The following is a 24,861-nucleotide window of genomic DNA, read 5'->3' on the forward strand; positions in this document are numbered from 1 at the left end:
ACTTTGCAGGATGCCATGGGAAGGCAGTAGTAGATTCAACATCCTTCCAGTGGTTTGGAACTGTAATTTCATCATCCCTTTGAAAAATGGGGCCAAATACATAATTTATCAACAAGGGTACTTTTATATCTCTGTGCTTAAATACCTTTGTGCTTTATTTTTGTGCCTCTTATGGCACTTTTTACCTCTTCATTGTAGACATTCCTGACTATGAATTATCTTTTCTAACAGACCCTGTGTTTCCATATTTGCATACCAATTCTGTGCTCTTCTCCCCACCCCCACTGTCTTATCCAGATACAGAGTAACAGTACATAATGGACTCTTTCATCACATATTTCTTTAAGTAAATGAGTGAATAATTGGATGGAAATTGGATGGATCAATTAGAGATGTAAAGAATAGAAAGTTCTCAGAAAGTCCATTTTATTAAACTACATATCCCATTTTTAATATTTTTAAAGATTTTTTTTTATTTATGCAAGAACTGGGGTAGAGGCCAGAGGCATGGGAGGGTGAGAGGATTCACCAGAGACAGAGCAGGGAGCAGAACAGACAGACAGACCAGAGACACTGCTGAGGGGAGCAGCGGGCAAGGCAGGAGAGGTCTGCTGCGCCATTTGGGTATCAACTTGGCCAGCCGGGAATCAAACCCTCACTGCACAGGCTGCGGACAGCTTCACAGCGCTGTGCTCAACCCGCTGCACCGCCAGTGGGTTTTTTTTTTTAAAGAAACAGCTTTGTCCTCTTCTCACCCTACTTCATGATGAGCAGAAACTGAGAATCTGTCCCGTGGGTCATGGGTTGAATCATAGGCCATCAGCTGGCCCAAATTGGAATCAATATGTTCTTCTTGAAATTTGGATTTGTAAAATAGTGACTCTGAGCAATTATCTGGATGAAATGTTGTTAAGTAATGCTGATGAAGCTGGCTTACAAGAAGAGAATCAAGGATGAGCACAGAGACCAGAGAGAGAATGATTTTGATTCCTGATGATTTTTCAGTTCTGGGTTTTAGGCTTTATACTTGTACTCTTTTTTTTAAAGATTTATATTTATTTATGCATACAAGAACTGGGGAGGAGGCCAGAAGTGTGTGGGGGGTGAGAGGATTCACCAGAGACAGAGTGGGGAGCAGAACAGGCAGATCTACTGAAATACACTGCTGAGGGGAGCAGCGGGTAAGACAGGAGAGGTCTTCTGCTCCATGTGGGTCAGCTCCCTGGCTAATCGAACTCATGCTGCAGTGGCTGGTGACAGCTTGATAGTGCTGACTTTATAAACCCTGTGCCACCAGGGACGCCCTACACCTCTACTCTTAATTTCATGCATACTTTCTTTCTAGGACTTAGCTAACTTCATTTGTCACTTTGGTCTCAAAAGTCTCTCCTAGTAGCAGCCTCCCCTTAAGAGCACCTCCCTATCATACTCTTTACCCCAGGTCACTCTGCTTCATTCCCCCCATAGGATTTAGCACCATAATGACTGCTGTTGAAGTTTCCCTGCACTTTACTTGTTTACTATCAGATTCCTCTACTAGAATATACTATACAGCAAGAGACAATTTGTCTATCCTGTTAATTTATCTTTTCCTAACAGTGCAGAATAGAAGTTCTGCATTTGAGGTCTGAATGGGCAGTTTTTGACTAAATAATAAATATAAGCCATCTTACCTGTTACTTCAGCTATTTTGAGGATCCTGCTGTTACTCTAACATTCTACCTACTAAGGTGATCTTCAACTTTAATTTTTTCACCACCTCCAAAGTAAGAAGCCCTGTAAAAGAAGACCTTCCTCATACGTGATCTGACTTTTGCATGTTCAATCCTTTTATTCCCAGCCCATTCAAAATACTCATTTTTGTGTGTCCACATTTGTGTATGACTAGAGGTTATTGCCACATGCCTCCATGGTATCATACCCTTCAAATCACGTGTCAGCTTTCATATTATTCAGGTATTTTGCAAATGGTGATGGTTGGGGGTACTGATTTAACTTGGTCTGAAACCTCTTTTATGTAATAGGAATAAATTATCATATAGTGTTGGAACATAGTTTCTACCTGTTTCATGCTAAAATCCTTCTGATAGAGATTAAAGATAGGCAGTCAAGTACTCATCCTATCTGGGAAGGAAGTGAGAAATCATACCTTGTAAAGGTCTTCCTGAAAACCAGGAGCATTCAGAGTTCTTTTGCAACAAGTTTACCATGTGACTCAGGTTGCAGTTCATTTGGTCCTATCGATTGCTATTGGCAGTAAGACTCCTGACACCATCTCAGAACTAGGTGTGGGAGTGCATTGTTCAGTTCTCAGGTGCTGAGTTGTGGGGGCTGCATGTTCTGTGGAGCCAGCTCCAAGTGAGTCAGATGTCGCTTAGAAATGTTTCTTTGGATCTGCTGCCTGTGTTTTCTTTCTCAAATCACCCCTAGTACCTTTCCAACAGCTCATACTCACACCTGTCAGCTTAGAATGGCCCAGGCTCTAGATGACCAATACAGTTGATCACATTAGGGAATAGTAGATTGTGCATAGTGTCACAATTGTGGACCAAAGAAAAATGGTGTCTGTCATTCTCTTTGACAAGATCTATTCTCTCTAAACCATAATAATTTATATGGCAAAACATTATTATCATCACCCCCCAAAAATGACTTTATAGGGTTGTGGTGATAGTTGAATAAATACATAGTTGAATAACATACATAGAACACCTCATCACTGCCCTGGGATATGGTAAGTACTCATTTTTATTCTGGAGCATTGATTTCTTTATTAATGATCAGAACAATACCATTATCTCCTATTTTTTTTCAGCATTTACTGTGTGCCAGACATTGTTTTTACTACTTCAATTGGACAGAATACAATATTTCCAGTATCTATTCTTCCATGTTAACAGAATCCTAAAGTTTGTGCCTGGCTTTAAAGTCACATTTCTTAGCCTCTCTTGAAATTAGGAGGGTCGTGTGCTGAAGTTCTGGCTACAGATTTAGATTCAGAAGTCCGCAATGGGATTTCTGGGAAGCTGTTTAACTTCTCTGCTGTTTTTTCTTTCTGTTTTCTGCCTGCAGTGCAGAGGTGAGCCTGGAGGAGAATAGCCCTCCAACTTCCATTAGGCCACCCCAAGGATGCAAGCCTCATGTAAAGGATGATGGAGCAGGAAGATGGAAGGATGCTGTGACGTTGTGAGGCTAGGAACCCTGCCTCTAGGCTTTAAATTTAAGGAATAAATGCCTTCTATTTGTTAAAACTTTATAATTGTGTTTTATATGCATACAGTCAAATACAATCCCTAAACAATACATTATCTTATTTATTGCTGTTAAAAAATTGACATAATAATTATCAAATCTATTTCATATTAGGGATATTGGGACTTAGGCTAGGTGATCAGTCCCAGATCACAAATTACACACTTTGTAATGGAAAGAGTTTTGAATCCATGCTTTAGCCCATAAACTATATTTGGGGTTGATGATATTTCTTCCTGGTCTTCTTATTTTACAAATCTTTGAACTTATCTTTGTGACCTACAAGCTTGTTCTGACTATGTACTCTTTTTGTAAAAGCCTCTTGAAACTGCCCTAGATCATAATGCTTTTGGAAAATATTTTGACTCACATGGCAGCCCTGGCATTAACTAGATGTGTATGATCCCAAGTCAGTCATTTAACCTCTCTGGTCATTTTTAAAAGGATAGGACTGGAATAGATGATCTCTACAGCATCTCTGCTTCTGTCTGTCATTCTAAAGCACATTTTAACAGGATTCTAATTATCAAGTTAGCTAGATCTAGTTCCATGTCATATACCCAGTAGGTATTGAATAAATATTAATTAGTAACTGTGCTAAGGACAAGGCAACCTTTTTCTGATTCTCTCCCTTTTTCTTTAAGTCAATGACTTTTTATTCTTGCTATTTCCATTCAAAACCCAACATCTCATTAAGTGGTTTGGGGAACTGATCTAGTGGAGATCAAAGACCAGTGGTTCCAAAGAGTGACGCTAGCTTCAGTCAGGGCAGATGCAAAGGGAACATATCAAAGGCCCTAAAAAAGTCATATATCGGAAAAAAGAAAAAAGTAAAAACCCTCCCTCGGGTGAAAGAATGGGATTGATATGTGTATCCAGAAAAACACTCTTCAAATCATAAACAGCAGACCACAACAACTTTAGTTGGAGGGAAGAAGAAAGCAAGGTAGCAGACAAAAGGATGTGGGGGGTGGGGAGTTGTGTATTGTTTTTAAAGCCTTATGGAAAGATAACTGTCACTAGAGCATTCCAAAATACTAAAAAAGATTTGAGAATTCCAAAAGGATAGCATATTTTTTTTTGTCTTAAAATATAACCCATTTAAGTTCAGGCACAATATACCTAGATTCTCTGCTTAAAGTCTCAAAGCCAAATCAAAGTGTAGACTAAATTCTTTTTTTTTTTTTTTTTTTTTTTTTACTTTATCACTGTATTCTATTGAACATTTAAATGGTTAATACAAATTCTTTACAAAATTAATACAAATTCTTTCAAAAAATAGGAAGAAACTAATCAATTCATTTTATGAGGTCAGCATTACCCTAATATCAAACCAGACAAAAGATAGCACAAGCAAACATAACTATACATCAATATCTATCCAAAAATTCTTAACAAAATATAACCAAACCAAATACAAAAACATAGAAAAAGAATAATATACCCTGACTAAGTGGGACTAAGTGACTAAATTCTTATCTGGAATCTACATATTTTGAATGACCAAAATATAGTTAATAATTATGTAGGTAAAAAGTGCTTTGACTTAAGCAGAATTTTTGTCTGGGAGAAGGTGTGTCAAGAAAGTCTTCGAATTTGCTGTTTAGTGCTTCAAAATTGCTATGTCTCAGAGAGGACTGCCATTTGCAAGGCAGGGAGAACACCCCCACCAAGAACAGGATAGGTTAGCACCTTAATCTTATATGCCCCTGCCTCCAAAACTGTGAGAAGTAATGTGCGTTGTTTACCCTTAAACCAGTGTATCACCAATCTTGTCTATGGTTTTTGTTATAGCAGCCTGAGTTGACAAAGATAGTCTCCATGAAATCCTTGTCATAAAATTTGAGGTTCTTATAATATCAGGTGACTTTAGCACAAAGAAAATCAATATGAGATAAGGAAACCAACATGGACATTGGCGCCATAGTTACTTTCCAAACTGTTTGCTAGCTTGTTGACATCACTGAGACTCAATTTACCCATCTAAAAGTGGAACTAATAATATCTATGGCAGGGATGGTTTGCATTTACAAAAATCACATAGGTAAAGCTTCTTGTGAAATACCTAGTATGATAGCTGCAAAAAATAAAGAATTAATATTTAAAATAAATATTAATTCTTGCTTCAAGTATCAATGGGTAGATTTTCTTCTTTGCCTAATATAGATTTCAGTTTTACTTGCTAGAAAGTCCATTTTTTTTGGAGCCAATTTTTATGCAAAGATAATCTGTAAGAAAAGTACATTGTGAGCAGTTCTATAATGAAAGCTGCACTAAACAGCACAGTAAATTTTTCTTTCTGTACTATTTGCAGACTGCTTGTATCATTTTATACCTATAACTAAAATTTGTACTTTTTGAGGGTTTTGATATTTGTTTGGTGAGTCTCACTTGACCTCTTTTGAGGTGGCTGAACTGAACTGAGTCTGAGGTACTAACACTGCTTTCTCCAGAGCAAACTTGTTTATTGTACTACATGAGAAAGGAAAGTAAATCACCTTACTAGTGGTGCCATGGACATTCTGGATTTAATTTAATATGTGGACAGTCTAGAGAAGTCTGATTTTGAGTTTCTGAGGTAGACTGTATTTGGGGGAGTGGTTTATTTATTCTACTAATTACTTCCTAGGAAATGAATGAATACTTTCAGCTTCATTTAGAAAAAAAAATGATAAAAGGCCTTAGAGCTTCCTTTTGATAAATGTGCTGCTTTGTGCATTTTTTGGGACTTTTTAATGCCCACATTTTTAATGCTAATGGAATTTAGGTGATACCTTGGTTGTGGCTATTGTGCAATAGTTAGTTTTATTTTACAGGGTACAGTTTTAATACATACATGAGGATGATCAGATAGGTGGGGAATATAGTAAGAAGAATTTGAGTTTTTTAATCAACATTCTGGATCATTGAGTTAAGACCCTAGAAAGAAGGAAGCTCTATGTTGGAATGCTTTAAATTGTGGTAATTGGTTTTCTTGGAATATACATAAGAGCATGAGGGGATTTGTACTACCTTCAGGTCTAACTAAAGGGAGCTAAGAGGCTATCCAGAAGGCTATTGTTTGTTGAGCTGAGTTTTTTTTTTTCCTAAATTAGATTTCAAGAAGTGTGGAAAGTATGTTACTTCAAGTTATATGCATTGAATTTATTATATTTCTGTTTGGTGCTAGTTACTTCTTGAGGACGGGCTGTATTATTGTTGCCAAAATGGACAAGCTCCCTTGTCCTCACTGTGATAATGGTGCACCTAGGGATATGAGCTGTATAAATAAGTGAGCTGAGTGAGCTGTATAAATAAGCTGTATAAATAAGAACAGTCTGCCTGTTCTGTCGCCTACTCTGTCTCTGGTGAATCCTCTCACCCTCCGTACCTCTGGCCTGTACCCCAGTTCTTATATGCATAAATAAATACATTTTTTTAAAAAGAAGCTTTTAGCTAGTAGTAAGTTATGTAAAGAAAATGATATAGGAGAGGTGAGAAAAAGAGGTGTTTCTTTCAGTGACCAATCAGAGAAGGCATCTCTCTGAGACGGGAAACTAAATGGGGAACTTGTGATAAGTAACCGGCAAAGACATGCTGATGAGAGGCAAAAGTGTTTTAGGGAGAGGATAAAGACTGTGGAGAAGGTCCTGGTGGGTAAGGAGTGTGTGGTATTCAAAAAAAAAAAAAAAAAATGCAGACTCAAGCTCGCTGGGAGTGGAACTGTGAGCCGGGACTGTCATGCATTTCCTAAATCCAGTGTGCTTCATGGAATACTCAAGGTTGCCTTTAGAGCCAGGATTCTCAAACCCTGGTGTGTGGTGCTATACCCACCAGAATAACTAAATCTTTAGTTCCATTTCAGACTTTTGAGTGGAGAGTTTCTGTTTTTAAGAACTTTTCCAGATGGCACTGATGTGCAGTCAGTGTCCTAACTCTTATCCTTGTGATTTGCAGGAGTCTTGCAGTGAGTAGCCTCTGGAAGTGATGTGGAAGTAGTGTCCTATAATGCCCAGTATTAAAATACTTAGATAATTAAAAGACTATTTGAGACCATGAAATACAGACATTGGAGACTTACAAAACTCACAGAATGAAATGAACATGAGGAGCCTAAACTTGGTAGTTACTGCCATGGCTAACAGCAAAAGTTACTGTCCATAGATTCTACCAGACACTGGAACTGCCCCCTGAGGAGAGGCTGCTGCAAACCATGGTAATAGGGAATCCCAGCAATAACTTTGGAATTGTCTATAAGGAGATAAACTGCTTACTTTTGCTGTTTTGAGCTGCTGAAGAACCTAGCACCACCCATGAATAGAATCAGAAAATATTTGTGGCTTTTTAAGCATAATATGATAGTAAAAAATAACAGTGTGATTATGATTATTTTATTTCCAATTTCTCTCCAGGCTTGATCTCACAGGACACTAGAGATAGCAAGTCTTTGATGCATTCTTCTAGGAGAGGAAGATGATATGGTAAGGAGGGAGACTAGAATTTCTGGGAATGAATTCTTACTAACTAGGCAAACTATGAAATTAACTCCATCTTTGGATTCCTGGTGTGACTTAGCAGAGAGCATTACAATGAGTAGAGATATAGTCGCAGACTTACTAATTTGTGAGGGTATTCATTACAAATTTTCAAACACTCGTGGCTTAAAACATCAGAAAATTATGCTTTCTCACAGCTCTGGAAGCTATAGTTTCAAACTCTAGGTATTGGCAGAGTCATGCTTCCTATTAGGTCTCTAGAAAGGATTCTTCTTGCTCTTTCCTAGCTTCTGGTGGTTCTAGAAAGTCGTTGGTGTATCTTGGTTTTAGATGCATCCTTCTAGTCTCTTCCCCTGTCTTCATATGACCTCCCTTATGTGTTCCTCTGTGTCTCATCCAAGGACACTACTCACTGGAGAAGGACCCACAGTAATCTAGCATGAACTTGTTTTGACTTCTATGTCTGCAAAGACCCTATTTTCAAATAAAGTCACATTCTGAGTTTCTAGGAGACATGCTTTTTTGGGAGACATTATTCAATCCAATATGCAAGCAATTGCTAAAATGAGATCTTTCCTTCTTTCAAATGTGTGACATAAAATGACATTAATCAAAAGACAATATGACCCTTAAAATTGTAAGAGTATCCATTTACAAAATCTTTATTTTTATGCTTGGCAATGATGACTGTCTAAATCAGATGAAATGAATTTAGTTTTCTTGGATTCCAGTAAGGAGTTCAAATCCAGAGTTTGAAAATTATAGGACTGAGGAGTACTAAATGTTCGACTATTTCTTTGGTTCTCTATCATTATTCTTTTCACTAACTTAGATAATCAGAACTTAGATAATCAAAAAAAAAAAAAGTTGAAACAGAATCCTTGACTCCCAAAATACAAACAACTGTGTAAACCATCATTTATCAATAAAACAAAATGAAAAAAGTTGACACAGAATTAAACAATGATCATACCATTACCCATCAAAGAGGGAGACAAGTGAATAGATGACTGACAAAAAACACAGAATGAGAGTAATCTGAGCAATGGTCAGTAGGGTAGATCATGAAGTGGAACTTCTGGAGAATACTGAATGGCTTCAGAGTCTGAGGAATTTTAAGTCTGGCAATAGTTTAACTAAATTCCAGTATTTTCTGATATTATTTTGTTCATCATCTGATTGCCCAAACATCTTATTGGCATAAAACTTTGGGCCAATAGCATAGAAATATTGACTCTTAAAATACTATTCACATTTGCACAAATTATTTTATGTATAAGAAGAAGAATGGGGCCTCCCTGGTGGCTTAGGGGGTAAGTTTCAGTACTACCCCCCATGAAGGCCCACCGTCATGACCTGAGTTTGATCCCTGACCAGGGAGCTAACCTACATGGTGCAGCAAATCTCCCCCTGGTTTGCCTGCTGCTCCCCTTAGCAGTGTATTTCAGTAGATCTGCCTGTTCTACTCCCCACTCTGTCTCTGGTGAGTTCTCTCAACACCTCCCCCTGCCCCAAACACCTCTGGCCTACACCAGAATATATAGTAGGATGATAAAACAGAAATCCCTAGTCCCTGAGACTGTGTTATGGTAGCAAGAGCTATTTGGGAATTTTGTTTTAAGGACTGGAAAGGCTTTTTCATAATAACAGAATAATGGGGATACAGGATATACTTGTCCTATATCCTATAGGATATATATTTATGTGTGTATATATATATAGTTGTGTATATATACACAAATGTGTATACATACACACACAAATGTATATATATACACAATATATATATTGTGTGTATACACACACACACACACACTTGTCCTATAAGTGAGACCCTTACACTTTAACAGAGACAGTAGTAGGAGAGATATTAATAAGGTTTGGCACAATTTATTAAGTAGCTAAACATCTTTCAGAAAGAATTGATCTGAAAACAAATATTCCTAATAGTGCTGGAATCACAGACAGATTCCTTTACACATGTAGTGCAGACATGAATTCTGATAGTTCCTTCTGAGTATGCTTTTGTGGGCACTTTTACCCTTGATGTTAGTAATTTGTATGTCTCTGAGGGTGTGATAGCTGTTGAGAATGCATATTTGAAGTACACATGATAAGATACTATTTTTATTTCTTGTAAATATTTTATTATAGATGTGGTTGACTTAAAACAAGGACAATCTGTATCCAATTAGTCTTTCATCAAGGGGTTATGCTGATATAATTTTATATTATTTCTGAGAGAATCCAGTCCTCTCTCTCTCCAGTTTGAATCTGGCCCCTGCTCATGCAGTATCCCTGGCAATAGATCAGGGGTCACTAAGCTGAAATGGTGAATATGCCTCTCCTGCTGTCATAGCCTCAGAGGATGCTGCCTTACTGTAACATTCAATCAGAGAACAAGTGCATGTTTGGAACCAGTTCCCAAACCTCAGAACAATCTGCCCGCTGCTTCTGCCGTTAGCTTTAGCAATTGAGCCTCAGCAGCAGAAGCAGCCTGGAAGAGAACAGGCAATTCTTGTTCCTCTTTAACCTCAGGCTGAATTTTATTTTAGGTTAAGCCCAATTCCTTCTTGTATCCTGAACTATGGGATGGTGCTAATTTGTGAAATTAAGGTCCAGCATAAGCTAATGACTTATTCATGTCAGGAAGACATTCCTCTCCACTTCTGATAACTGAGGATTATATTGTGTAATTACACACATTAGGGATATTTAACTCCCTCCTCTGAAGCAGACATTTTTGGCTACTGGAATACACCAGATGCATGACAAGGGGATGATGGGTGATGTTGGTTACTGATTTGCATACAGAAATGAATTTTCATGGCAAAAAAATATGAGACAAAACAAGAATGAGAATGGAGGCTGAATCAGTAACTATGGATGCCCATTAATAATCATTTTGACTAGATTTCTTAACCCTTTCATGGTGAAATTTTACATAGAAAATAAACAAAGTATATCCTTATTTTACAGGTGGATAATTATCTAGATTCCTTTTATTCTGACATAGAATATGAAACGTATCTTCCATGGAGGTCACACACACACACACCCCCCATGTGCATGCACACACACACACGTACAGTGAGAAAAGTTAATTGATAATTAGCAGATATTTGAATCAGCTCTGCTGTGTGCCCAGACTTTAACATTGACTAAGCAAGTACTATTAGTACGTGATTTCTGCCCCTCCTTGGCTTGTGAGATGGATAAAAGTGATGACTGCTTACCAGTCACTATAGGTGTGTGCATGTCAGAAGTATTTTTAGTTTGTAGAGAGAAATACATGTTATAAAGGAACTTTCCAACTTTGTAATTCAGGGAAGAAGCTTCAGGTCAATAGATCAATGTTGCATCCACCAAAGTGAACTAAATGGTTTTATGGCTGTGTTTCCAAAATCCTCATTTAATTGTTGTGGGCTGCTAGAATTGGTATATAATTCTATACGTTTTTGCTCAAATGAAGACATATGTGCTCAATTTATGCTAGTTCCTTGACCTGAACGTTTAGTTTAGAGCCTAGGAACAAACTGACAGTTTCCTTTCCAATCCCAGTGAAGGCTCTCACACTTTGTTTGTGTTTATCTGTAGAGAGGCAGGTAGGCCTGACCCTTCATTTCAATCTAGGCTGATTTTTAGTTTAATATTAACCATCACTCATCGAGGTCAGTTGTAGAGAGACTTCTCCCATCAAACATCACATACCTGAATCTTAGCCACTCTGTGGCTTACTTGTTTTACCTTTTCTCTATACCATCACAGCAATAGATCCACTGGATCAAGTTCTGATCCAGTTCCAAAGCAGAAATAATTCACTCACTCATGAAATAAATATTTACTGGGTTAAATAGTGTCCCGCAAAAATTCTTGCCCACCCACATCCTCAGACTATGACTTTATTTGGAAATAGGATCATTACAGATGTAATTTGTTAAAATGGGGTCATACCATATTTGGGAGGGCCTGAAATCCAAAGCTGGCCTTATAAGAAGAAGCAAAATTTTAACAAAGAACACAAACATACACAGAGCAAAGGATTCTCTCTGGAATTGATGCAGCTACAAGCCAAGGAATGCCCAGGGTGGCCAGCAGCCACCAGAGGCTGGAAGAGAGCTAAAGGATTCTTTTCTGGAGCTTTCTGAGAGAACCTGGCTCTGCTAATAACTTCATTTTGAATGTCTGCCCTGCAAAATTGAGACAGATACACTGCTAGTGTTTTTCAGCTTCCCAGTTTGTGGTCACTTGCTAGAGCAGTCACAGGGAGCTGATCCAGGAACCCACTGTGGCCTGATCATTGGGCCACACTGCAATGAACTACACTGACATTCTGTTCTCACAAATCTGTCTGCTGAGGATATCATATTTGTTTTCTTGGAAATGTGAAGAAAACAATTTTAAAAACGCCCAACATGTATTAATGATTATTTTCATTTTTTTAAAAGATTTATTTATTTTCATACAGAGCTGGGGTACAATCCAGAGGTGCGGGAGGGTGAGAGGATTCACCAGAGACAGAGTGGGGAGCAGAACAGGCAGACTGATGAAATACACTGCTGAGGGGAGCACCAGGCGAGACAGGAGAGGTCTGCCGTGCCATGTGGGTTGCTCCCGGCCAGCCGGGATCGAACCTGCACTGCAGAGGCTATGGACAGCTTCACAGTGTGGCGCTCAACTGCCTGCACCACCAGGGAGGCCCACCCCCATTTTTGGAGTCTGGTTTCATCTCCTCAGAGTTTTCACTTACTCTTCTCATCATTTGCCTGTTTGCTCTGATGTTCCTTTCTCTCTTATCTCCAATCTGCTCTGATGCTCAGAGAACCAACCAGCTAGCTTGCTGCTAGGTTTAGCCACTGGAAGCCCTGACAAAAGATCGGAGGGTCAGAGACAGGAAGAAGCCAGGATGTTCCTTCTCTCGTTTCTCTGTCTCCTGTGACATCTCTGCCTGGCCCCATGTCTCATATGTGGTTCTCGACCCTGAAGCAAAGTCCTTCTAAAGCCAGAGCCTGGGCTTTGGTAATGTCCACTCCTGGATATGTTTCTTCGTATTCCCATCCTATGTGTCACTTTGGCTCTCTGCTGTTGTTAATCGTGGGTTGTCTCGTATCTCTTCCTCGGATTTCAGATGGTTGTAGACCTTTATAACTAGTTCATGCTCTTAAGATATGAGAAGATATGGTGGTTAACAAAGGGGAGGTGGGGAGGAAGAAGAGGATGGAAGGGTTGAGTGTGACAGAGTTTATGGCGCTGGAACTTTGGTGGTAACTGAGTGAAGCAGGTGCACATGTTGAAACTTAGAGCAGTACTACTGAATGTTAGAGATTTATAAATGAATGTTAATCAATAACATTTGGTTAAACAAAAATCCCTCTGGGCCTCCTTGGTGGCACAAGAGGTTAAGCACAGCACATAAAGCTGTCCACAGCCTCTGCAGCACAAGTTCAATCCCCAGCCAAGGAGCTACCCACATGGTGCAGCAGACCTCTCCTGTCTCGCCTGCTGCTCCCCTCAGCAGTGTATTTCAGTCAGTCTGCTTGTTCTGCTTCCCACTGTCACTCTCCATACCTCTGGCCTGTACCATAGTTCTTGTATGCATAAATAAATCTTTTTAAAAAAATCCCTCTACTGAACTAGCATATGTTTGTTCTATTTTACTTCCTGGACCCTGACAAATAGAGCTACCCTCTCAAATCTGCCTTGAGTTCAAGTTCAAACCCTGATTTGTCTCCATGTCCTCGGCTTGGCAAATGCCACGCAGCTGCACTATGTTGGTTTCTCCCCTGCTGGCCAGGATTGAACCCGCGCTGCAGGTACTTCTTCATGTACCTGGTTTTTGCATCCACCGTCATGAAGACCTATGTCCGGCTCATTCAGTTTTACTCTGCTTTTTAAAAAAATGTTATGTTGCACCTACATGTCTTGCCATATCATGTGTTTAGGTGAGAACCACTTTTACTTACTCATTCCTCACACCTGAATTCATTCTGCTCTCACACCTTTGGTGATCCCCGTTGGATGCTTTGGTCACATATTTGTCTATCTGGCTATGAACCTTCATAGTTTTATCCTGCAAAGGCCTCTTTTCTTTCTATGGCACCCATATGTACCTATCCAGATTTCATAGCTTTTGGTTGACTTCACTAAACCGTGAGCTACTAGAGCTTAGAAAATTTCTTTCAATTCTGTATCTGTAGAGCCTTTCACGATGCTGGACATAGCGGGTATCCAAAGCAAATGAATGTATTGTAAAGAAAAGTGGTGGTTTAGCTTAGAGAAGCTGAGGGCAGACTTAATTACTATTTTCAAGTTTATATGCAAGATGCTGAGTTTAATGGGGGCATAAGATCTGAGAATTGGAAGGAATCCTGGAGCCAACTAGACATTTGGCAGTTGATTGTTCTTATGAATGAAAAGAATAATAAAGTGCAACAAACTTTCAAAAAGAAATATGACTTTAAATGGAATTATGGCAGTCAGGTGTGATTATTGGAGTGATAACAACCTAAGACATCTGACTATAAGGTCTCTGATCCTGAAAATCCGTATGAATATAATATACATTGTTCTAATCTTGGGTGAGTTAAAGCTTCATGACTTAGAGGATTGCAGGTCCTATCTAATGATTTCTCAACTGCTCCTCTGGTTATAAGTTTCCAGATAAGACTGAATCTGAGAGGGTTGGAGCACAAAAGAACCTGATTAACCTTATATTCACAAACATTAAAATAGAAATATAAGTGATAATTAAAATGCTTATTAAATTGAACTGTGATTGAATTAGGTTACTTGGTATTAGGTTCAGGAAAGGGAACATAAACATTTGCTCAGTGAATGCATTTTTGAATAGCTTTCTTTATATGTTTTTGTATTTAGCTCAGGACCATTTTGTCCTAGAAATAGTTAGGGGTTTCTTTTGATAGTGCAGAGACAATATTTACAAGCTTGATTTTAGTTCCTTCCTCCTGCTACTCTGAGATCCACTTTATAAATGAGAACATTCATGTGTCCTGTGCTCTTTTCCTGTTCTTCTACTTAGCCACATATAGGAGGCATGAATTACTTCCACCAGCTGGGTCCTCGCAAAAGAGGGTGCCTGCAGCATTAGTGCCAACCAGCTTCTGGAGCCAGCTTTTTTTTTTTCTTTTAAAGATATATTTATTTTTATACAAGAACCGGGGTATAGGCCAGATGTGCAGGAGGGTGAGAGGATTCACCGGAGACAGAGTGGGGAACAGAATACACTGTTGAAATACACTGCTGAGGGGAGGCAGGAAAGGTCTGCTGCACCATGTGGGGTTCCCCTGGCCGGCTGGGAATCAAACCCGAGAATCAAACCAGCACTGCAGAGGCTGTGGACAGCTTCGCAGCATGGTGCTCAATCACTGCACCACTATGGAGGCCCTATTTTTTCTTTTTTAAAAGATTTATTTATGCATCCAAGAAGTGGGATACAGACCAGAGGTGTGTGTGTGGGGGGGGGCGGTGAGGGGATTCAGCAGAGATAGAGTGGGGACCAGAACAGGCAAACTGACCAAATACACTGCTGAGGGGAGCAGCGGGTGAGACAGGAGAGGTCTGCTATGCCATGTGGGTGTCTCCTGGCCATGGATCGAACTTGTGCTGTAGTGGCTGCAGATGGCTTCATAGGTTGTGTCTTTACCCCTTGCACCACCAGGGAGGCCCCAAGATTTTTATTTTTTCCTGAGTCTTTTCATGTCATTTTGCCTAGAGGTCATTTTATTGTTGGTGTGGGAACAGAGTACAGCATAAGGGAAGGCAGGCTGTGAACTAAGTCACCAGAGTTGCTCCTTCTGACTCATCTTGCAAGTGGGTTGACTGAGTGGGGTCCAGCTGAACATTCAAGTGGGGTCCAGTTGAACAGAGTGATCGTGCAGGTATCAGATGCTTACCCATAGCAAGGATGGGAGAACATATGCTATTTTTTATTTCGTCAACAAATATTAATTGAGCATGTACTATGGGGTCAGGCTCTATAGGAAGGGAGTTAATAGAGAGGCTTTTTATAGAAATTTTCATTCTCCTAGTTCATGTTTGATCTTATATAACTACATTGACTACTATTCATCATGTCCCTAAGTTGAGGAACTGAATGAGAAGTCTTTCTTGAAACCTCAGTTAGAATCAGTCACCAAGATTAGCCATTACATGTTACCATGTAATTTTTAATTTTATATAACAATTCATTCTTTTTTTGTGGGTTGAAATTAATTGTTTAAGTATTTCCTCACCTCACTACATGTCTTTTTGAGAGCAGGGCTCTCTCACTCATTTTTATAATTTCTTCATTTCTTAACATAATATCTAGCATATGATAAAGCTTAACAAAATTTAATGAAATGTGTACAAATTAGTAAAAGATGATACTTCTGGGTCTTTGCCATATGTTAGGAATAATTCATGACACTTTCTGTGTATTGTCATACTTGCAGTGGTTTCTTGTCATAGGCACTGATATTATCATTTTACTGATTAGGAAAGTAAAACCCAGAGAATTCCAATAAATTTATCAACGTCATATGCCAATTAGAAAACCTGTACTCCTAGCTATTATATTATACTGTTTCTTAACTAAAAGACTAAATCCTTGTGTGATTAATCCAAATAGATGGAAATGTACGTGGATATCTTCAGCTATATTTTCAGGCGCTCCAGTGACGGTGTTTGGCTAGATATCTTACTGACATTCAGATGCCTGCATAATAATTGTGACCTATTTCCCCATTTGGTTTCTTGTTAATGTAGTCAATGTTTAAATCATCATCCTTCCTACATCCTCCCTATATGGCTTGGAGATAAAGTGACTCACTGGGTAGATAGAAAAGCCAGCAGCCCAGTTTTCATCTTTTTATGCTCCCTAATAAGAGTCAGGAGAAATATGAAAGAGACCTATGACGATTTTAAGGCTGGTGACTGGTGGTTATAGGCTGTTATGATACACATAGCTTACTCACCACAATGCAACAGAACTCTTTTAAGCTACCCAGGAAACAGGACAAGTATAGCTTGAGTACTTGGAATCATTCATTATAACATCCAAGTGACTGAGCATTACATGGATCCTGTGACTTTCAGTGGGAAATTTGACATGAATGTTCACATGCACATTTTGTCTCCTGAAACTCATAAGAACGTCAAGTCTAACCCAGGAATTGTAAGCTTAATCTATAATATGCATCAAACATTCTGTATTGGTAAGAAATTTCATCATGCTTGAAAATGCTCTGCACAATTGTTGAGAAAGAAAACTGTTTCCCCCCCCACACACACATAGCCACTAAATAACAGCATCTAGAATTTATTGAGATCAGGGCGGGCCAGATTGTGTGTATATGTGGGAAATTCCTAGTATATTATTCTCAAATGTTGACATCTCTCAATCACTCACTTACGTGTGAGGATAAACATTTAAATTAGAAGAAATCAGATATGGTCTGGTGATTCTCAGTACCCTTGGCTCCCAAGAAGGCTTACAAGTTCATATTTGTTAATTTCACTTAGGGTCATTATAAGTCCTGTGATTAGGGAGATTTGTGAGCATTTGATAAAAGTCCCTAATTCTGGTTATATGCCTCCTCATACCAAGTTGCACTGCTGGATTTTGACCTCAGCTCCTTATGATGTCTGGGGCCCTGATGCAGTGCCTTGTGGCCCTGGTTATATGGGTCTATGTTTAGTCTTGTGTTTAACAGACTTATAAGTCATTACTCTTTTGATTGAAATCATATGTAAACTACTTTGGTCTAAAGGGAGTGTAATTAGAAAGTTTACTTAACTGAGGACAGGGTTAAGATACAGCTGGAGCAAGAGACAGCTGTCATCCATAATACCTGTCTTCTCATTCTGTCATCTCTGCTTTTCTCTATGTGTAGTTTTATTTACTACTATAGATTGATTTTTGCCAACAGGGTGAAGACTGTGCCGCCCATGGCTCTTAAGTCATACAGCAAAGATTTAAAAACATGAAATGTGTGTGCTCTAATCCCAAGTTAAACAATCTCAAGAATAAGTTCTGATGGTCTCTGTATGCATTAGGTGTACATCCTATAGCCATAATTGGACTCAATGGCTATCATAGACCTGCAGTGGCCGTATATGGCTTGTGGCTTGGGAGATCAAATCTGTTAAAGCCTGGAAACTTCCATTCAAAATATATGATTATGGGGCCTCCCCGGTGGTGCAGGGGTTGAGCACTGGTTTGTGAAGCTGCCCGCAGCCTCTGCAGCACCGGTTCAATCCCCGGCCACCGGGTGAGGTTCCCACATGGCGCACAGAACTCTCCTGCCACGCCCACTGCTCCCCTCAGCAGAGTCCTTCGGTCCTTCTGCCTGTTCTGCTCCCCGCTCTAGCTCTGGTGAATTCTTTCACCCTCCCACACTTCTGACTGTACCCAGTGCTTATATAAATAAATAAATAAATCTTAAAAAAAATACATACTTACAGTGAGGGAAAAGAAACATTTCTTCAGTAGAGGTAGTAGAAGGTCCTCATCAGGAAAGATAAAAACAATAGATGCCCATTACCCAGGTCCTTAAATTCAAAACTTTTAGAAACCCATTTTTTTAAAAAAAGATTTTATTTGTTTATGCATACAAGAACTGGGGTACAGGCCAGAGGTATGGGGACTGAGAAGATTCACCAGAGACAGAGTGGGGAACAGAACAGACAGACTGGGCAGACTGACTGAAATACACTGCTGAGGGGAGCAGTGGGTGAGACAGGAGAAGTCTGCTGCACCACGTGGGTAGCTCCCCGGCTGGCCGGGATCGAACTCATGCTGCAAAGATTGTGGGCAGCCTCACAGTGCTGTGCTCAACCCCCTGCGCCACCAGGGAGGTCCAATGCCCATTTTTAATGGCCTATAAGACCAACTCACACTTACAGTTCATAATGATGTGCAGCAAATAGTTGAAACACCAGAGGATTCAACACATAATTTTTCTGTAGAATGCTCTAGGAGAAAACAAGTCATTTTGACTCCCTGGTAAGCCTGAGATTAGAGTTGGGGGAGTCAACTCTTTGATGGATATCAATGTTTAATAATTTCAGCCCAAGGCAGGCTGTCATATTGATATCCACAAAAGAAGCTGCCTTTGAGGGAGACTGGGAACTTTTTTCAGGTGTATTACTTGCATAGGTGTACAATCAGGTGTCTGCCAAATACTCAGAATTTGTGCTTCCTCTTAATTGGAGATATAGGCTGAGGGTCAAGTCCCAACTCTGTCATTTACTACCTGTGTGCACCTTAAGCCAGTAAATGTTTGATGGTTCTAAATGGTTCTGAGTCTTATTTTCTTACCCATGAAAGGGAACCATAATAACATTTTCTTCATGGTTTTGCTCAAATTAAATAAAATAACAATGGCAAATTGATGTGCCAACAGGTACAAGGCAGGTTCAGTTCACTATGGATTTGGGCAGACAGATAAGGGAGAGTCCCGGAGCTCTCAGTGGATTTTTTTCAGGCTTTAATGCTCTCCCATGGAACCAGATACACAGGCACACCAGGCAGGGAAGCTGGCATGCAAGGAGGCAGGCGTGTTCCAGGCAGGGGCCAAGGGCTGGGAGGCAGGCAAGCAACTGAGCTACTAGCCCCCCATGAATACTTACTCTTTCATGGGCTCTCTCTGGTGTTCTCTCATAGTCTCGCCTCTTCTGTGGTCCCTCATACCCTTGTAGCCGTCCTCCAACAGTTGTCTCCATGTAGCCGTCCTTATGTCCCTGCTCTCTAGGCTCAGGTGTGCACACTTAACCATGCCCACACCCATACTCCAGGGGTACACAATCAGGCATGCGTGACTGTGCCCATAGTCCCAAGCACCTTCTCTATTAACACAATCAAGGTCACAGGTGATAGCCCAGTGGCATAAAAAGCCTGATTAATTCCATTTACCCTACACAGTGCTTTACATAGTGTATGAGGTGTTATGTGCATTGATATTTTGTGGTCATTATTATTGTTGTTGATGTGGTACTTTTACTCTTGATAGCAAGTTTTGCTTCTCTACGATAACTGCATAACTCTGCCTTGATGTATTATTGTTGATTATATAGTTTATCTCTCAAATGACAGCCATCTTTCCATCTTTTCTATTTCCTTAGGAGGTGCTCAATTGTTGCCCCATGCAGTGGCTGCAATTTTAGATACTTTTTAGTAAAGTCACAAACAAATGTCAAACTTCCAGCATCCAAACTTTAGAGATAATTTTGTCCCCAAAAAGAATCATTGTGGAGGTTTTCCCCAAAGACCCCTCTCTGCCCTGAATAGACAGTCTTCAGTCTGTGGGATCCTCAGAAAGGATAAATGTGGAACCATTTTTTTTCTGGCCTACTGACCAGACATGTGCATAGAGAAAGAATTTCCTATCTGCCAAGAAACTCAAATTTCTCCTAAAAAAGGTAATTCACAGGGTTGGCTGGATGAAAAGCTTGAAACACTTTAATTATTGATAAGATAAACTGGAGTAAGAGCGATCTTGGTATCAGACAGAAAACACTTTAAGGGGTAAGTTTGAAAGCAAGTATTACATGGTGACTTGATTGAAAATGCAGGCAGCGGTATACAGTAGAAGTGAGGGGGAAAATTGAAGAGACTTATTTTTATCAAGAAAACCAATTATGGAAAACTCCAGGTGCTTTCTTCAAGGAGGAGTTATTATCAGTTCAGTCTCTGCTCGGTTCCCAATTTTATGTGAACAGCAACTGCCGGGCCAGACATGATTTAGTCAAGATGGAAAAGACTTTCAATCAACAAGAATAAGGACTGGCTGAGGCGAGTTGGCAAAATGAAAAACTGGGCAGGCTGTTAAGGATGAAAATGCCGAGGCTAAGATATAAAAATTTAATAACACCGAAAGAACTTTTTGTCATTGTAAAGCAAATCGGTTTTTACTACTGCTTTCTGTCCCCTATTTTATTAATTAAGTTTAAAGGAAATGTGTTTACTTACATGGTCCTGAAGTAGAGATTTGATTTTGGGGGCATTGTGCAGGGTTTTCTTCTTGCCTTTTCCTTTTGTGATGGAGGGATGGAATTCCAGGCCTTCAGACTTATATTGACAAAGTGGACTAGATCCTTCTATTTGTCCCTCTATATCTTCTCGATTCCTTACTGTCCTTTGTGCTGGGAGGCCGATATTCATAGACTGCAGTCATAGTCTCTGTTGCCTATTAGTTTCCACTTGGGCTCATTAAGAAATGGATGAGCAGAAAAAAGTTGATTTGGGACTTCACACTCAGTTTGCTATGGGTGAGGCTGGTGCTGGGTAGTTGTGATTCCCTGCTAAAGGTCATATTCCTAGTGGGTGATCCTTTTCTATAGACAAAGGCCATTCCTAGATCAAAGTTTATTTAATGCCTTCCTTATACACAAGTTGAGAAATTAGAGGCACTATTAGCAGTGGATCAGAAGTAGATACTGGAGTGGCACCTAACAAATACCTAGATGAACCCCCAAATTCCAACCCTGAATGATAAAGCTCAGAGAGATTCAGAAAGTATATAGGATAACAACATAGAAAGCAGTGAAACTGATTTTAGCTACAGTTTCTAAGAGTGCTAATTATGAGATTCTACCCCACTAGTTCTAGGGGTGTGCAAAACACACTTAACTCTCTGTCCATCAGTTTCTTCATTTGTATAATATGAGGGAAAATAGCATCTACTTCATAATGTTATAAGGATTAAATGAGACTGCCCAACCTTAGAACAGTGCCTGATAGATAGGAGCTAAGTTTAAACTTTATCATCAATATCAGTGTCATCATTATTCATAAGGTTGTTGTGAGGATTGGATTGTCTAGTGAAATTGTTGTGAGAAATGATTGATGGAAAGTAATGACAAATGAAACTTACCAAGGTTATTCTGGGGATCTTTGATAGTCACTGTATAGAGAAAGGGAAGAACTTACTGATAGGGTTAGGAAAATACACAGAAATATATATGGTGGAAACCTCTTAACATCCATGGGGTATTTAAATATTTCCATTAATGTACAAATTAAAGCCATGTCAGAGATTGGAGGAATAATTTCCAACTGAGATGACACCATCTAGTTTGTAACTCAGTTTTTATCTCATGGGTATAAACACTGCTTTTATGAGGTGAGTACACATTAATAAGGAAATAATAGCATTTGGATTTCAGCACAAGATAAACACTTTTATCTTATTCATTTAGCAAGAATTCTTAAAAATCACATGCTAGCGTAACAGGAAAAATAGGATACAGACTCTTAACTCATTCAGGCATTGCTTCCTGAGTAGCAAAGTATTCCAAAGTATTTATCAGGTGTCTATTATATATCATAGTCTCTGTCAGGGGCTAGAGATGTAATGATCTCTAATTGTTTGTTCTCAAGGAACAGCAAATGTTTTGCTGCAGTAACAAAGTACTCCCAAATTTAAGTGCCTTCTAAAAAGAGATTTTCTTTCTTTTTTTTTAAAACTAGGCGGTAGAGCTGAGACCACTTTCTGCACATCTAGTTTTTTTTTTTTTTTTCTTTTTTAATACTTTTTTTTTTAAGAAGTAGGGTGGGGGGAGGAGTGAGAAGATTCACCAGAGAGAGCAGGGAGCAGAACAGGCAGATGTCCTGAAACACACTCCTGAGGGGAGCAGCGGGTGAGACAGGAGAGGTCTGCTGAGCCATGTGGGTTGCTCCCAGCCAGCTGGAGATCGAACTTGCGCTGCAAAGCCGTGGACAGCCTCACAGTGCTACACTCAATCCCCTGCACCACCAGGGAGGCCCTAAATAGAGATTTTCTTTCTCACCAACTTTACATGTGAGCTGTGCCTCTTCATATCAGGCTGGAGGAGTAGTTCCTGTGTGGGCTGATGGCTCTTGGAAAAGCAATCAATGGTAGAACACCCAGTGTTGACACTTGTTGCTTGCTGTTTACATTTTATTGGCCAAGTCAAATCACATGGACCAAACCTGACATGTAAACCTATCTCTGGGAGAAGGAGAATAAATAATTCAGAACAAATAGTTAGGAACAACCATACAGTTTATGATAGTGTGGGTTGAATAGCAGTTATTTTTGTTTTGAAACCAGAAGACCATATGTGTGTTTCTATCATATATTGTGTTAGCAGTGACCCTGTTCATGTCTTAAACTCATTTTCTTGTAATAATATGTACCTAGCGGAAATGCTTAGCACATTTGACATATTCAGAAAATTTACTGATTTCTTGATTTACCATTATTATAAACAGGAGAAGTAAGATGAAGTTGAATCATTTTTATCCTCATCATTCCTCCAAGAAATATTTTGATCATAAGCTCTTATTTTCTCCTTCCACAACTGAAAACCACTTGGCAAGTAACTTAGCTTCTTCTGCAAGGGCCATGAAACCGACTTTGTTGCCCAGAAACAATTCCGTTGCAATCACTAGTTCAATTCAGCCTCCAAACTTCTGGTTGCACACAGTTTCCTTCCTCCTCCTCTTTTTGTGGTCAATTATACAGCATATTTTTTAAAAGTTGCAAGCTGAAATGAAAGAGAAAGATAACAGCACAGAGAAAATAAGTTATTTTCTGCTTGAGAGAACCGTGAGCCTGTGGAGTTGGAAATACAGAAGGGAAGATGGAGGCGGCTGGTATTTGCTACCACTGATTCCAAGTTCATTTTGGAGACAAGAAAAGCAGGATGAAGATAATAATCTTTCCTTTACTGCTGTGCTTCTCCCATGACCTTAGATATATGGGCCATCATTCTAGAAAAATAGATTAGTGTTTGGGCTTTGGGAGAGGAAAGGATGAGGGGAAGCAACTTATTTTAGGCAACATCATAGTAGTTACACGAATGGAGTAGGTCACACCAGGAGAATCAGTATTGAATGCTACTTGAAGCTATTCATAGTTCAATCAATTATTTTTGTTCAATAGAATATCATACCTTGTATATTCAACTTCATCTGATATTAGATGTTAAGCATTTTGGACATTAATTTCCTTCAGGGTTTGGCGTGTTCGCAGATCTTACTTGAAGGAATCCTAGAGTTACTAAGGGCCAACTTTGCCCCAGTTCTGTGTGGAGTGATGAGGATGCAATGATAAGCAGAACAGACAAAGTACTTCTACTTATGGTACTTAGATTCTGCTGTTTACTAATTTATTTAACTCACCAACAATATGCTAGACATGCTACTTGAGCAAAAATGAATGAAGTTCCTGGCCATTAGGAAACAATATATTATTCATGGTAGAGAAACTTCATCTATAGAGTTAGTGTTGTCAGTGATAATTAAGTCCATCTTTCAATTGTTCTACACATACTTGATGAGCACTTCAAAATCTCAAAGAACTACATTGGGGAGTGGGCACAAAGAATAGGGTGTGATCCTGGCCATTTGTGGAGTTTATGGTCCTGACTAAAATTAGTCAGAATGTTTTAAAGGTAGTATATGGTATGTTCCATCATGGACATAATAAGAACAACCATGAAACAATTAGAATGATGGGAGTAGTGGTGACAATAGTAGGTAACATCACTTTTTTCTTGCCTTATGCTAAATACCATTCAAATAGCATTAAATGTTCTTTTATTTTTATTATTAAGGCAACAATGGTTTACAACATTGTGTATGATTTAAAGATATAGGATCATACCCTTCAGGTGTTGTTTTCATGGCACACCCACCACTAAGTCACCGATAGTCCTCTACCATAGTCCATTGTTCTCTCCTTCCCACTCTCCCTTTGATAATCTATAGTCAGAATTATAGGGTTTGTTATTGATTAAGTTTTATCAGACCATTTGTTTTGTTTCTCTATATTCCACATATAAATGATACCAGTCAGTATTTGTCTTTCTCCTTCTGACATCACATTTAGCATAATCCCCTCCAGTTCCATTCATGTTGTTGCAAATGACAAGAGTTTATCCTTTATTTTTTCACAGTTGGGTAGAATTTCATTGTGTATATATGCCACATCTTCTTAAGTCTTTGGGTGCTTATGTTGTTTCCATAGCTTGGCTATTGTAAGCAGTGTTGCAATGAATATAGGAGTGCATAAAGCCCTTAGAATTAGTGTTTTTGCATGATTTCAGTAGGTACCTAGTAGCGAAATTGTTGGCTCATATAGTAGGTCCATTTTTAATATTTTGAGAA

Source organism: Talpa occidentalis, unplaced genomic scaffold (assembly GCF_014898055.3).
Source record: "Talpa occidentalis isolate TD23 unplaced genomic scaffold, MPIMG_talOcc4v2.1 talOcc4.3, whole genome shotgun sequence".
Classification (NCBI taxonomy): Eukaryota; Metazoa; Chordata; class Mammalia; order Eulipotyphla; family Talpidae; genus Talpa; species Talpa occidentalis.